At 41.8% G+C, this 16,950-nt stretch overlaps 1 protein-coding gene across 1 annotated transcript in view; it reads right to left on the reverse strand.

The window, feature by feature from the left end:
• Positions 1-16,950, reverse strand: part of LOC115504921 (60S ribosomal protein L7a-like) — a 122,672-nt gene that overhangs the window by 80,861 nt on the left and 24,861 nt on the right. The window contains 2 exon segments of the mRNA XM_032591684.1: positions 11,015-11,308; positions 12,880-13,089. The gene's annotated coding sequence lies outside the window, so the exon portion shown is untranslated.

The following is a 16,950-nucleotide window of genomic DNA, read 5'->3' on the forward strand; positions in this document are numbered from 1 at the left end:
GGCATCTGGGTGGCTCAGTCAGTTGAGCGTCTGACTTCGGCTCAGGTCGTGATCTCTCGGTTCATGAGTTCGAGCCCCACGTGGGGCTCTGTGCTGACAGCTCAGAGCCTGGAGCCTGCTTTGGCTCCCCGCTCTCTCTCTCTTTCTCTCTCAAAAATAAATAAACATTAAAAAAAATTTTTTTAATGGGGTAGAGTAGAGCCTGGGTGAGGGCTCATAGATGTGCTGGAGGGAGTGGCAGGGGCGTTCCCACTATTTGGTTGTTTTCTAAAAACTACAATTTAATGTTTGGGAAGTTTTAGGATCATGAAATCGGATGGATATTAAAATGTAGGCATTCAATGTCATAGGGTCTACATGGGGGATGCCAGCAAAGACCCTCCTCTGCAGAGGCTGGCACCCATAATACCATCTGAGTAATTGATATACAGTGTCTGAAGAGAATGACGAATATAAGCATGGTGACAGACGAGAGCTAAGCATGGTGATTAGCACGAGAGCTAATCTGGCAGACAAAAGAAGGAAATCCAGGGAAATTCTCAGTGTCTGGTGATAAGTGTGCTCTGGGCTAGGAGAGCAACCCAATGCTCCCACAGGAGACATGAAACACTAAATAAACAGAACTGTAGTCAAATGGCCTAAGGTCCATCCCTGGTAGAAAACTGCAATGTTGGGCATGAATCATACTGAGTTTCTACCTATAGGCTGGACCACCAAAACAGGACAGGAAGGGGACAGCAAATGGAAGGTTGTGAGGACTGCTGAGACTCTACGCTTGATGGGTACTTATGATCCTCTCTGGCACTGGTGCCACATGATGGGAAGCAAGGCTGCATCTTTTGGGGTAATGACATTAAGTTTTGATGGATCCAGAAAGCGATGGAAAACAGCCCTGTGCTTATCAGAGATATCGTTTCTAGATGTAACCCAGGGGGCTCAAAATGGCCAAGGCAGAGCAAATAAGAAAGTTCTGGCACTCACTAAATAACTGAGATATTTCTTAATATATGCTACAGGCCTCCCCAAAATTCACATGTTGAGGCCCTTAACCACTCTGTGTGGCTGTATTTGGAGTAAATAAGTAACTAAGGTTAAATGAGGTCATAAGGGTGGAACCTTGATCTAATAGAATTAGTATCCTTGTTAGAGGAGATTCCAGAGAGTTTGCTCGCTCTCTCCCCACCATGTGAGGACACAGCAAGAAGGCAGACTTCTACAAGCCAGGAGAGCTCTCACCAGCTACTCACTGGCACTTGATCTTGGACTTCCCAGCCTCCAAAACTGTGAGAAGATAAACTTCTGTTCTCTAAGACAACCCAGTTTATGGTATTGTGTTAATGGCAACCTGCGCAGACTAATATAGTGTACAAGAAATCTAATAATTTCCCATGGACACCTATAGTCAACAAAAGTTAATGTACCTCTGAAGAAAAATTTTAAAAGGTTGTTAGTTGCTGGTGAAGGGAAAATTGCAGTCAGTTATTTGTATTCTACCTTAAATACATGAGACACAAGTTTTACCCATGAAGGATATTATTTATTGTTTTTCTCCTCATTTTGAAAGTAGTTCATTGTTTAAAAAATAAAATCTTGTAGGGGCGCCTGGGTGGTTCAGTCGGTTGGGCGGCCGACTTCGGCTCAGGTCATGATCTCACGGTCTGTGAGTTCGAGCCCCGCGTCGGGCTCTGTGCTGACAGCTCAGGGCCTGGAGCCTGTTTCAGATTCTGTGTCTCCCTCTCTCTGACCCTCCCGTATTCATGCTCTGTCTCTCTCTGTCTCAAAAATGAATAAATGTTAAAAAAAATTTTAAAAAATAAAATAAAATCTTGTATGCATCCCAGGCTATTTCTCAGAAACATTCGCAGAATTACTAAATTAAAGACTGTGCACATTTGAAGGCTATTTGATAACTATTTCCAAAGTACCACCGACAAGTTTGAACCAATTTACACTCCATGACGGAGCGGATGAGAATGTCTGTCCAAACGCTCATGCCACCCCTGAATTTTGTTTTAAATTTTGTATTGAGTGTGTCCCAGAAGCAGATCCTGAAACCCCAAATGTAAGAAGTTTGAGTAATGGAGTACAAGGACAGTACTCCATTGGTAAGTGGTACTCAGAAGGAAAGGCAGCTGATGAAGAGTGTGTTGCTAAGCCAGCCACCACAGTGGATGACTAGAGCTTAATCTTGTAGAGAAACCCTGGGAAAGAGCATGGAATGCCTCAGAACTATCTGACCCGGGTGGAACAAGTTAGTTATTACCTCCAAGAGTCGTTATAAGTGGGGCTGCTTGAAGAAGGGGGCAGAGGGCCTTCTGTAGTCAAAACACACACCCACACACACACATACACACAGTTCTTTAGCAGAAAAAGTTCTCAGGCACAGAGTTGGAGATACTGGCAGTTAGAAGCCCATGGGGTGTAGTCAAGTGTCTAGGCTAGGTCCCAGCACTGATGGCCTCTGCTATACTTTGTCAACCTGATAGGCCAGAAATGCTTGGTTTCTCTCTATGCAGTAAAGAATGAACCTTCCTCAAGGAGAGTTCTGTCCTTTGTGTTTGGACACAGACGGGTGATCTTAGGCCCCTGGAAAGCTCTGCCTGATAAGAGTGGCTTCTTTGCCTGGGGGCCTTGGCCACCAGTCTAATGATGTGATTTATGATGGGGGTGTTGAGCCATGCTGTACCAGTTTCAACCCCAGGAGGGACGGGAGACTAAAGGCATTAGTCTGACTTCCTGGAGGGAATGAAGACTGAGCCAGCTGGGCGGACAACATGTGATCCTGCCCCAGTAAAAACTCTGGATGCCAAAAGCTCAGGTGAGCCTCAGTGGTTGGCAATACTCTGTGTGTCACACATCATGACCAGGAGGCGATGTCACCCATGACTCCAGGGGGAGAGCCCTCACAGACTCTGCCCCACATGTCTCTTACTTCTGCTGATTTTAGTCTGTTTCCTTTCACTGTAATCATGAGTATAGCACTTTCCGGAGTCCTGTGGTCACTGCAGAGAATTAATGGACCTGAGGGTGGTCATGGACAAGCTCTCTAGGCTCTTTCTTTTTTAAGGACTTAATTTTGTGGGTTTTTTTTTTAATTTTTAAAAAATATTTATTTTTGAGACAGAGTGCAAGCAGGGGAGGGGCAGAGAAAGAGAGGGAGACACAGAATCTGAAGCAGCTCCAGGCTCTGAGCTGTCAGCACAGAGCCCAGTGTGGGGTTTGAACCCACAAACTACAAGATCATGACCTGAGCTGAAGTCAGATGCTCAACCAACTGAGCCACCCAGGTGCCTCAACTTTGTGGGGTTTTGTTGTTGTTGTTGTTGCTGTAACTGGTTTGCCTAATAATTTAAATTGTGGTAGTTTTAAATTCTTGTGAACTCAGTTCTATCAATCTTTCCCTTTGTAGTTTTTATTTACTTAAAAAGGCCTTTCTCACTACAAAATCATATAGGCATTCATCTTTATTTTCTAGTCTTTACAGTATCATTTCCTCTCATTTACCTAATTCTGTTTGGGATTTGTTGTTAGGTAAACATCTATGGCTACTTTTTTCCAAATAGTTTCTCAATCGACCCATCTTTGAATAATCATATTTTTCTATATTTTTATCACATGCACAATTCCCACATACACTAGGGTTTGTATGTGATCACTCTATTCTGTTCCATCTACATGGCTGTCTTTTTCTTTCATCACCCCTGTCTTTATTTTCTGTGGCTTTGGAATACATATTAAGATCCCATGGCATAGATCTTTCCCTACATATTATTCCAATATAAAATATTCTTGGCTTGCTCTATTTATTCTTCCATGATAAAGTTTTCTGCACCTCTTGGAAATGCAGTACTCAGAACATAAAAGAAAGATTTAAATCAGTTTGTCAATTCCGATCAGCCTTCCAAAGTAACAACCTACTACAGTTTTTCATTGGAACTGAAACTTAAAAATTAATTTTAGGAAATTGATATGCTATTTGCAAAATGGAATCTTTCCATGCAGAAAAATATACCATCTTTACCATTCCACTGTAAACACAAAAATATTTAAAACATTTTTAATTGATATTCTTCATACAGGTCCAGCAAGTTTCTTGTTAACCTCAAGGAAATAAGAATTTTTATGGCTCTCAATGCACATTGCTAGGTTACCTCCAGAAAAATTCCAATTCAACCAGCATCACATAAGACTGAAAATATCCCCTTGCCAAACTGAGCAAGTAAAAAAAAGAATCTCACTATGCATTTAATGTGTACTTCTTTGACTTTTCATGAGATTGAATGATTCTACATATACTTATTGGCCAGTTGTATTTCCTTCTTTGTGAACTGTTATCTTTTGCCTATTTTCTTTTTTGTTTGTTTGTTTTTTCTGAAAGAGAGAGACAGAGAGATAGAAAGGAAGGGGCAGAAAGAGAGAGGGGGACAGAGAAAGAGAGAGAGAGACAGAGAATCTTAAGCAGGCTCCCTGCCCAGCGCAGATCCCAACTTGGGGCTCAATCAGTCTCATGACTGTGGGATCATGACCCGAGCCAAAATCAAGAGTCAGAGCCTTTACCAACTGAGCCACCCAGGGACCCCTTGCCTATTTTCTATACTAAGAATTGGGGCACCTGGCTGACTCAGTCAGTGGAGCATGTGATTCTTTATCTCGGGATCATGAATTCAAGCCCCGCATTGGGCATGGAGCTTACTTAAAAAAAAAAAAAAATCTACAGGAAGAACACTTTGACTTACCAGATAGAAATATTTTTCCCAGTATGTCTTTTGCCTCTTAATTTTACTACATTTTCTGCTATACAGATTTTTTCATTTTTCCATCTATGCAAACCTATTCTTTGTGGGTTTTTTTCATTGTATTCAAGAAGTCCTTTAATTCAAAGACCATAGAGGGTTTGTGTACATTTTTTGTAGTCCTATATTTGTTCTTATTTGTTCTTCTATTTCTTTTATAGCTCCTATTTAAATTTCAATTCCCTAATCCACATTGGATTTGTACCAGTGTATGGTATAACTGAAGTAAAGACTGGATTTTGTTTTGAATTTTAAGGGTTGGTTGGTTTGAGTCTATACCTTGACCAATGGGCATCTTCTCTTAGGAAGTTATTCTGTGTCCAAGCTATTTGGTTTGCTTAGTAATTTTTAAGTACAGAATTTCTTGGCACACACCCTTCAGTGGAGTAATAAAATGTTCTCATTATGAAGAAAAATTATAGCAATTACAGCTGAAGCCTTCTTACTACTGTATGTAACAAGGTACCTTTTAGATTAGGGAATGTGGAATATCATTCGGCTGCCAGTTGCTGCCCTGCTGGGGCTTTTGTGAGCCCTCTGAAAGTCTGCAGAGCTAACCAGGTTATTTTTCCAACAGCATCTGTAAAAATGTGTTGCTACAATTCACTTGGAAGGCTCAATCCCCCAAGGGCACAAGGAATTAATTTACAGTCACAAGTTTGACATTCTTACAAGAAAGCTGCTCTACCACAGGGAAACATGAACCTCTGAGAAGTCAGATGTGTTTGGAGTCCAAGATTTCCAGCAACATACTATCCGTACGGCGGAACTAAGAAGCAGGAAAAACCTCTCCTGACAGCAAATATGGTACAGTCTAAAGACCATCAGGTTCAACGTCTGAAAAACCTGGAGTGAAGTCCTTGTTCAATTACCAATGGTTTGACCTTGGGCAAATCACTTAATGGGTTTCAGCTTCCCCTCTTATAAAATGGTGGAGCTCATGGGCTTGTCGTGAGAGCTAAATGGAAAACCTATATGAATGTACTGTGTATACTGTACCACAGTGGTCAAACAGTGTAGTCGTTAATTAGCCTATGATTTAACTCATAATATGCTACTTCTCTTGCTGAGGAGGAGAAGGCGGTACCTGCTGTCCTTGGCCCATTCAGCCTGTCCTCGGCAAGCACTATCTGGACACCCGCAGCCTCCCCTAGAGTCATGCCCCGCATTTGAACCGCACAAGCTTCCTACCTACAGCACTTCCCAGGGAAGACATGTACCTCAGCTTAGCTTACACGCAGGGCCTTCAACAAATTAAACACTGCATCTAGAGGGGAAAAAGAAGAGTAACAATTACTGAGCACCTACCATGTGCTGAAAAGATAAGCTAGCAAAATAAAGATGGGTAAGACAGTCCTGTCTTTTCTTGTCTTGACTTTTGGGTGCACCAGGTTCATGAGCTCCATAATGACTCAACATACATCACTGGCCAGAGGGTATTCACAAGCCTGGCCTACATTTCCACCTTGGGCAGTGTTAAGACCCGGAAAGAGAAAGGATGTTAGATGCAAGTTATGTGGAGTCAATGGAATATTTGTACATGATTAAAAAGTTCAGCTGGTTCAAAGGTTTGTGCAGTCTATAAGATTTCAGTGCTTTTTATATGAAGCAATTCCTCCCAGCTCTTTCTAGTCCTCTGGGGAGGCCCTACTTTCATCTTATCTCCCTTCTTTCCATCAGGAGTTTTTCTCCTTCTAGCTTAGAAGGCCATTCTTCAACTGGTTTTTATTTCTTCTTGAAAAAGAAATCAGACGTGTGGCTTTAAAAATTCAAACAGTACAAAAGGATATACAATAAAATGTAAATCTTCCTTCCCGAGTTGGGGTAGCCACTGTATTTTTGTCTTTCCAGAAATTTCCCCTACTTAGATAGGGGCGACAATTAAGTTTTTAATGTCAGAGAGGATTTTTGCAAACTGAAAGGATCCCTGACAGTTTCCTGTCTTTCAAGTGATACTTAGTTTATCAAAGTCATACATTTTAATTGTTTTTTTAAAGTTTTTAATGTTTATTTATTTTTGAAGGAGAGAGAGACAGAGCATGAGGGGGGAGGGGCAGAGAGAGAGGGAGACACAGAATCTGAAGCAGGCTCCTGGCTCCGAGCTACCAGCACAGAGCCTGACACAGGTTCAAACTCACGAACTGCAAGATCATGACCTGAGCCAAAGTCGGACGCTTAAGGACACTTAACCAACTGAGCCTCCCAAAGTCATACATTTTTTTTTTAATTTTTTTTTTCAACGTTTATTTTTATTTTTGGGACAGAGAGAGACAGAGCATGAACAGGGGAGGGGCAGAGAGAGAGGGAGACACAGAATCGGAAACAGGCTCCAGGCTCTGAGCCATCAGCCCAGAGCCTGACGCGGGGCTTGAACTCACGGACGGCAAGTTCGTGACCTGGCTGAAGTCGGACGCTTAACCGACTGCGCCACCCAGGTGCCCCCCAAAGTCATACATTTTAAAACTTAGTTTAAAAAGATCTTTAAGTTAATGGGGCGCCTGGGTGGCTCAGTTGGTTAAGCGTCTGACTTTGGCTCAGGTCATGATCTCGCCGTTCCCACCTTCAAGCCCCACTTTGGGCTCTGTGCTGTCAGCTCAGAGCCTGGACCCTACTTCGGATTCTGTGTCTCCCTCTAGCTCTCTGCCCCTCCTTGGCTCACACTCTCTCTATCTCTGTCTCAAAACTAATAAAATAAACATTAAAAAAAAAAAAAGATCTTTAAGTTGAAACTAGTTTGGTTTATTTATTTTTGACAGATAGAGCATGAGCAGGGGAGGGACAGAGGGAAGGAGAGAGAGAATCCCAAGAGGCTCTGCACTGTCATTAGAGAGCCTGATGCGGGGCTGGAACCCATGAGCCATGAGGCCATGACCTGAGCCAAAGTCAGACACTTAACTGACTGAGTCACCCGGGTACCCCTTAGTTAAAACTAGTTTTATTTTTTTTAATTTTTGTTTTACTTATTTTTAAGAGAGACAGAGAGAGCACAGGCAGAGGAAGGGCAGGGAGAAAGGGGGAGACAGAGAATCCGAGGCAGGCTCCAGTCTCCAAGCTGTCAGCACAGAGCCTGACACGGGGCTTGAACTCACGAACCACGAGATCATGACCTGAGCCGAAGTCGGATGCTTAACCGACTGAGCCACCCAGGTGCCCCAAAACTAGTTTTAAGAGTTTAAAACTTTCCTGGAAAAGACTAGATACAAATTAAAATTGTTATTTTGTTTATAAATTGAATAATGTTGGTATAAAAATAAGAGTTATTTTTATTTGTACTTATTTTTTTCTTCCAGTTTTACTGAAATATAATTGATGGGCAACACTGTGTAAATTTATGGTGTGCACCATAATGACTTGTCTTACGTGTATTGCAAAATGATTACCACCAGTTTAGTTAACACACATCACCTCATATAGTTCCAAAAAATGAACTTTTATTATTTACTCTTAGCAACTTCGAAATACCCATACAGCAGAGTTAACTACAGTCATCGCGTTGTGCGCTACACCCCCAGCACTTACTTACTTTAAAACTGGAAGTGTGTGCCCTTAACCACCCTGCCCCAACTCCTCCTCCCCCACCGCTGACAACCACAAATCCATGACTTTGGTTTTTTACGTTCCACAAATAAGTGAGTTATACAGTATTTTTCTTTCTCTGTCTGACTTACTTCATTTAGCATACCGCCCTTAAGGTCCACCCGTGTCAACTGGCAATATTTTCTTCCTTTTGGCGGGGGAAGGAAACAGGATCACCCAAGCAGTGGTGGTGCTGCGGCTGGCTTGTTCTGGCTTGAGAAAGTGGACTGTGCACACATCTTCCCACGGCCACATTTAGTGGCATCAGTTTGGTAGACTGAAATGGGCCATGGTGTGAGTTTTTATACCAAAGAAACTTGCAAAGGCTACAGATCAGGGCTTCCCCACCCTCCCACCCTCCTGACCAGTTTCCCAGCCCACTACTATCGAGAAGGCCTCTACAGTAGACCAGGCAGGAGGGGCAGTGGCTTGAGGTAGGGTGGTGAGAGGCAGGTGAACATACGTGGACGGATTTGGAAAGATATTTGCAGATGGACTTAGCAGGATTTGCAGACAAATTGGATATGGAATGGGGTGGTCAGAGAGAGGGGGGAGATAAGAATATTTCCCAGTCGATGGGTATGTAAGTGTGAGCATCAAAGGCAGTATTTTTAGTTTGACTTTGAGACAGAGAAATGTCCTAGACTCAGACCATGACGTCACTTTAAAACTACCTACTCCAGTTTTCAGTCACCCAGGACTTGGCCCCAGTCTACCCTCTGAACACATCCTGGGCCATTCTCTTCCTCTCGGCCCTAGACTCCAGCCTCACCCGCCAACTTGCAGATCTTCATTTAGAAAACTTTTTAGCCAGGCCTTCCTGTTCCTTCAGCCCAGAATGTTTGTTGTTATCTTATCTCTGCCTGGCCAGCTTGTTTTTTGCCGAAGGTCCCTGCTAATAGAGAACACTTCCAACTGCTCGAAATGGGTCTCCCTCCACCTTATCCTCCGTACTTGTTTTCTTCCTGGCACTTAGCACAATTCCTAATCCTGTATCTATGTCTTCTTGTTTGTGTGCCCTGCCTCCCTCACTGGACTATAAGCTTTTTTAAAATCCATCTCTGGGGGCGCCTGGGTGGCTCAGTCAGTTGAGTGTCCGACTTGGGCTCAGGTCATGATCTCACAGCTCATGAGTTCGAGCCCCGTGTCCGGCTCTGTGCTGTCAGCTGGATGCTGCTTTGGATCTTCCGGCTCCCCTCTCCCCTGCCCCTCCCCCACTGTGTGCTCTCTCTCTCTCTCTCTCAAGAATAAACATTAAAAAAAAAACACCCCAGCCTTAGAAATAAAAGAAGTAAACAGTCGAGCCTTTGCAAGTAGCTTGTCCTCAAAGCAGGGTGTCACAGGCAAGGGCAGGTTCGGGCTTGCGACCAGTCACACCACCTGGGCTGTCTCGCTTTTCCCAAGCCCTGATCCAGCTAAAAAACCAGGAAGTTCTCAGAGTGGAGATGACAGCTGAATAAAGACCTGAAGGACGGGTGCATTACATTTCTGTGGGAGTGCCAGCTCAGGAGAGGAGATGTGTTGGGAACTCTTTCGTTAACCCAGCAAGGCAGGCAGAACAGAGATCCCTCCTCTCTGTGGAGAGACACAGAAGCCCAAAGTCTTGCCGGAGCTCCCAGGGCTGACAGGTGTAAAACCGTATCAAAGTTCAGGCCTTCGTGCCTCCAAGTTCAGAGCCCTTTGCACTATGTCCATTTAGCATGGGCTTTTGCGTACCTACCATTTGACAAATAAATGGGAGTGCAAGGGAAATATGACACACAATCCTTGACCTAACAGAGTGAGAAACTTGCGTCTATGAGACAGCTCGAGTCCACTCCACCACCAATACAGGCTGACAGGAGGACCATCTCTTGTGCTGCATGTAGCCCGACAGAGAGGGGACGATGTTCCAAAATGCTACTTGAGTTCTGCACCCAAGCCTTGAGACCCTCTTAAGGCAAAGGAGTGCACTTGAGTTCCCTGTGCCCCCTCCGAGCTCACATCCTTGACTTTCACTGATGCAGACATTTCAGAACAAAGAGTCTCTTTTCTAATCAACAGCGTGCCTTACACGCAGACATGTGACATTGTTACAGCCAACTGGGCTGTTCCCGCCACAATTATTCTACACTCCGTCCTGTATCCCTGTGTTTCTTTCTTCTGCTCTGCCATTTTCTACCTACGACATTCAATCCTAGTGACTCAGTGACATGTAACACTTTTCTTCTCCAGATACCCTCACGTCTCAAACTAAGACTGACATTGCTGATCACAGGTGCCTTCCGTCTGGTCACCAACCCCCTGCCCTGTGTGCTGACAGGGGCACCCGCAGCCTCTAGGTCCTGGTCTCATCAAAGATCGGATGCTATTCCTGGGCGTCACTCTCGCATGCCGGTTGCCACAGTCACTCATGGAAGTCAGGAGAGAAGAGGCAAGGAAAGGGTGGAGGAAGAGAGGAAAGTTGCATGTATGCCGGGAGAAGTCAAAGGTCACCAATTACAGCTTTCCGTTCCAGTCAATGACAGTCAGGACACAGGCTAAGTTCACTAGAAAAGCTGTGGAATGATTCTGCAGATTTGCTTGTGACCAGGGGGCGGCACGGTACCCTGACCACCCCACCCCCAGCACCAAACATGAGCTTGTCAATAATTACTCGAACTTACCCTCCTCCTGGGTAGGACCCAGTACTGTTCGTTGTCGATTCCCTCTTGCTTTAAGATGATGCTAGTCTTCCACGCCACAGGAGACAGTGTTGTCCAACAGCAGAAGCTTCAGCCGGGACACAGTGTTCATCTTCATGATGACTGCGTCTCGTCCACATTCTCATTCAGGTAAGACCCAAGCATTTCGTTCAAAGCAGTTAAATAAACAATAAACCTGGGAAGCTTCCTGTGAAAGTGTCTTTTCTCATGTTCTTTGTTCGCATTGTATGTTCTTCATACTAGGTCCTAAAAAGACTGAAAACAGATTTAAAAAAAAATTTAGTGTTTATTTATTGGGCGGGGAAGAGGCAAAGAGAGAGGGGGACAATGGATTCAAAGTGGGCTCTGTGCTGTCAGCAGAGAGCCCAATGCAAGGCTTGAATTCATGAATCATGAGATCATGACCTGAACTGAGATCAAGAGTAGGATGCTTAACTGATGAAGCCACCCAGTTGCCCCAAGATTTTTTTTAAGTAGGTTCCACACCTCACATGGAGCCCAACGCGGTGCTCGAACTCACGACCCCGAGATCAAGACCTGAGCGGGGATCGAGAGTCGTCAGACATCTAACCAACTGAGGCACGCAGGCACCCCCAGCTTTATTTTTAAATAAACACTGATTCCAAATGTAATCTCTAGACATGGTGAAATGAGGCATTTTGAATCCCTCTTTAAAATAATATCACCTGGGGCGCCTGGGTGGCGCAGTCGGTTAAGCGTCCGACTTCAGCCAGGTCACGATCTCGCGGTCCGTGAGTTCGAGCCCCGCGTCGGGCTCCGGGCTGATGGCTCGGAGCCTGGAGCCTGTTTCCGATTCTGTGTCTCCCTCTCTCTCTGCTCCTCCCCCGTTCATGCTCTGTCTCTCTCTGTCCCAAAAATAAATAAACGTTGAAAAAAAAAATTAAAAAAAAAAATAAATAAAATAAAATAATATCACCTGTCAGATTTTAAATCCACCAAAGCAAAATACAGGCTACACTTACAAAACCTAAAATAATTTACTAAAATCTTTTTTTTAATGTTTTTATTTATTTTTGAGACAGAGAGAGACAGAGCATGAGCAGGGGAGGGGCAGAGAGAGAGGGAAACACAGAATCGGAAGCAGGCTCCCAGCTCTGAGCTGCCAGCACAGAGCCCGAAGCGGGGCTCAAACTCACACACCGCGAGATCATGACCTGAGCCGAAGTCGGACGCTCAACCGACTGAGCCACCCAGGCGCCCCACTTTACTAAAATCTTAAATTCTAGATAATTTTGCCACAAGGTGAAGATGTTCATGAGAAAATACTCTCATTATCAAGAATAAAAGCTACTTCTCAGATGGTCGCAACCCCCCAGGGTGCTAGTCAGAGCAGGGGCAACTCTTCTCCTGCCCCTTTGGCCAAGTGGAACCAGAGTCGCCTGACTCCATCCCCCACCCAGCGGGCTCCTATTCATCCCACAACGCACCTCTTCTCACACCTGTCCTCTCCACACATTTCCTTTTCTTCCCACCCCCTTCCTCTGTTCCATACCCTTTCCTCTCCCCTCTCTTTTCTTTTCCCATTTCCTACCTCAGTCTCAGGTCTTGACCTCTCTTATGCCTCCCACCCCTTGCCATTCAAAAACTATAAAATTAAGTCCAAAGATAAATTGGTATTACTTGTTTTGAGAACTCTGCGTTTTAATTTTTAAAGTAGGTGCTTTGAACATTTTCTCTTTTTCACTCTAAGATAAAAATTTACTGTTCTATGTGTGGGTGCACACGGATGTGTGTTTCTTTGGGCCCCATGTGCGTTCTTCATGTTCCCCTTGGGGATTAGTGGACCTTGAAAGAGAAAAGGGTACCTGCTCTGGGACTGCATTTCTTTGGACAAGCCCCATCAAACCTGCTTGAACTCCATCATCTCTTGTCAATGGACAGATACTAGGTTTGCTGAAACTGGTCCTATCCATCTTCCACATGAAGCAGCTCCAAAACGACAGATCAAGACGCTGGGGTTCCTCATTGCTCCAAAGTAGGGCTGGAGAGTGAATTTTGTGCAGCAGCCTGGTAAACTGAGGAATGACCAATTTCAGGCTACTGAAGTGACATCACTGAACGCTGAGCTGGGGGTAGATGCCCCGTAAGCCCACTGTTCATAAGATGAGTGTAAATAACATCAAGAGAAACACAGTAGTAAAATGTGGTAAAATTGTTATTTCATTTACAATAAGGTTGCAGAGGTTAATAAAATGTCAAATTTCTTTGTTTTGGGATAGAATTCAAGTTGGGTTGATGACGCTAGTTACTGTGTATTGAGTTATGACTTTGATTGGCAGTTACGCCATTGGTTGATGAAACAAAGAAATTAGATAGAAGAACTCATGAATAAAAACAAGAGCCGGTATTTTTGAAAGAAAAGTAAAATAGACAAATCTCTGGCAAATCTGACCCCCCCAAAGAGAGAGAGAAACACATATATAATGCTATGCCAGACAAGGGAACACAACCACAACATGGAGGAAATTTTTAAAGCATTTTTAAATGTAATGTAAATATTTTTTTAATTTGAAAATGAAAAGCTAGTTAGCAAAGTTACCAAAATTAACTAAAGAGATAAAACAAAAGATATATCAATAACCATAGAAGAAATGGAAATAATTGCCAAAATTATCCAGACCCTGATGGTTTACATATAACGTATCATACCTTCAAGAAAATGATAATACTTATTAAAAGTGTTTTACATATATAATAGCAAAAGAAACAATTCTTCATTTATTTTACAAATTGGGCATAATGCTAATACCAAAAGTTGAAAAAAATAAGCCCTAAACATCTCGCATTAACAGATACAAAAATCCAACAAAAATATTGATAGACCAAAATCAGTGGTGTATTTCAAGGTCAAATGCACATGACAAGTAGATTTCTTTTTAGGATTAAAAGTGTGGTTCAATATAGGGAAACCTATTAATATGTTTTACTTTATTGGTAAAGTAACAAAGAAAAATCATACCAACAGCTCAAAAGATGCTAAAAGTGCATCTATTAAAATCCAACACCGATCCCTGCTAAAAATACTTGGTGAACTAAGGTTAGAAGACAATTTCCTTAATTTAATAAATATAAATGACTATATGACCAAATTAATGGCGTAAAGTCATGAGAAAAGATAAAAGTACCCACCATCGCCACTATGTTTCAACATCGTTCCACAGGCTGTTTCACAATTCAATGCGATAAGAAAAATTAACAACATTGGAAAGTAGAAAACACGTTTTTTGCATACATTATTATTTCACAATGAGAAAACTCTCAAGAGGGTAAACCGAGAGCCATTAGAGCTAAAAAGAGATTTCACTATGGTAGCAAGCTATGAGATAACTACATACAAATACACAGGCTTCTTGTAAAGCAGAAAAAAACAGTTAGAAAACATAACAGGGAACAAATCCCTTTCACAAGAGCAACTAAAAAGAGAGAACAACTTGGAATAACAAGACATGTGCTATGCCTATCTAAATAAAATTGTATTCTTTATATATTAAAATATAAAAGTAGTCTTAGAAAAATGGAAAGACCTACCAAGTCTCTAAATGAAAAAGTTTACTATTTAAAAGATATCAATCCTATCCCCAACTTCATTGGTAAGCTTAATGTAGTTCCAATATTAATTTTTGCCAGTTCTTGTGTTTTTATGTATTTGCTTCTTAAAAGTGCCAAATTGATTCTAAAGTTTATATGGAAGGATCCATAGATAAAAATATAGTTTATATGGAAGATTATATAAGCAAGAAGTCATTTTTAGAAAAGAAATTCCTGAAGGTAGGTCATCCCTAGTAGCTATCAAAACAATTATATTACTATATCTAATTATGTTAGAAAAGTTTGTTAGAATTATGTTAGAAATTATGTTAGAAATTATGTTAGAAAAGTTAATAAAACAGTATGGTACTGGTAAAGTAAAAGAAAGACCAATAAAACGGAAAAGAGAGCCTAAAAATAGTCCTAGATTTTGGAGGAAACTTAACATACGGCAAAAGGAGCACTGAAAATTAGAGCAATTAATTCACATTAGAAATTTTTCTACCAGTCAGATCAACAAAGATTAAAAAGTTTGCGGGGCGCCTGGGTGGCACAGTCGGTTAAGCGTCCGACTTCGGCCAGGTCACGATCTCGCGGTCCGGGAGTTCGAGCCCCGTGTCAGGCTCTGGGCTGATGGCTCAGAGCCTGGAGCCTGTTTCCGATTCTGTGTCTCCCTCTCTCTCTGCCCCTCCCGCCGTTCATGCTCTGTCTCTCTCTGTCCCAAAAATAAATAAACGTTGAAAAAAAAAAAAAAGTTTGATAACCCCCTTTGTTGGCAAGGAAGTGTGGAAATAAACAGGTTTTCTAACTGGTTATTTCTGCTTTACAAGAAACCTGGACTAATATAAATTAGTCCAACCTTCGTGGAGCAATTAAGCAATATATTTTAAAATTTAAAATACTCATACCCTTTGATACAACAAATTCTATTTCTAGAAATTCCTTCAGAAAAAAAAAAAAACAAAGTCAGCAATGGTGCAACTATAAGAATCCTCATTATTGTTTAAAATATAAAAAAAAATTGAGAATCTAAATATCAATGAAGAAAAATTGGTTAAATAAATTATCATAAATCTATACAATACCTCCATCGGAATGGATGGAGAAATCTGCCCATTATATGTTTTATGTGAAAAAAAGCAATTTGAAAAATAGTATAGTATGATTCCATTTCTGTTATGTATTGTGGGGGGGCAGATATACAGGCACAGAATTAAATCTATTCAGATATGTACAAACTATTTGTATCTGGGGATTGGATTCCGGGGACTCTCTCTACTTTGTTCATTTCTATAATCCTTGAATCTTGGTACAATCTGCACATATTTCTTTGATTATTAGAAAAAACCTTTTTAAGTATTTCTATTTTTAGAAGCAGAGGTAATTAATACATGCTTGATTTTTTTTTTAATCTCAAAATACTGGTGCCGTGGGTGCAAAAATCATGAAAGTGTCTTTGATCATGACAAGAATGGATCATTAAGCTTAACTGCTGTGACAACCTTTAGAAGAAGACGTTGAGAATCCTTTCAAATCCAGTACTGCCGGGAACAATCTTTCATCGGAAAAAGTAGGTCACGTTCTGTGGGATTCAAGGGTATCTCAGTGCCCCTGCTCCCCAGCTCCTCTCTACCCTTCTCCCCACCCCCCCCAAACCCAAATACCTTTGCCATATACATAAGAGTTTTAATCATTTGGTTCCAAGACTTCTTTGTTGCCTTTAAAATGAAATTGTCCCTGGGAAGTCTAGTCTATTCAGTTTTATAATATTTATATTTAGAATATATGTCTGTGAGCCCCTTTCCTGACAGTGGGCCTAGAGATGGGCCAGGAGGGAGGGTACAAATATACGGGCACTATTAGGGCCCATTTTGTTTTTCTTTTTGGGGCAGCACTAGTGGCTGTGGAACTCAAACTGAGAATAGATTTAACATATACAGAAAAGATGTGTAGAAATCAGTAAAACATTTTAAGTGGCACCAAACTAGGTAAAGGGACTCAAATAGGATTCTAAGACTGAAGGTATGGGAGCTCGAACAGTGTTTTGGCTTCCTTTTTTTTAAAAAAACAAGAAAATGCATTATTATTTTACTAATAAATTACCAACAATAAATGAATTGATAATAATACTAACAAGTTGAAAACAACCTAAAAGGTAGAGAATGGTTAAAGTCATTATGACACGTGTAGATAACACATGCAATGGAATACAGCCTTAAAATGATAAAAACTATCTCTATATTTAACATATCAAGATGTTCAAGGCATATTACTAAGAAAAAAGATTACCGAATAGTACGTGTGGAAGAGTCCCATTTTTGAAATATAGATATAGAAATAAACACATT

This window comes from Lynx canadensis, chromosome F1 (assembly GCF_007474595.2).
Source record: "Lynx canadensis isolate LIC74 chromosome F1, mLynCan4.pri.v2, whole genome shotgun sequence".
Taxonomy (NCBI): Eukaryota; Metazoa; Chordata; class Mammalia; order Carnivora; family Felidae; genus Lynx; species Lynx canadensis.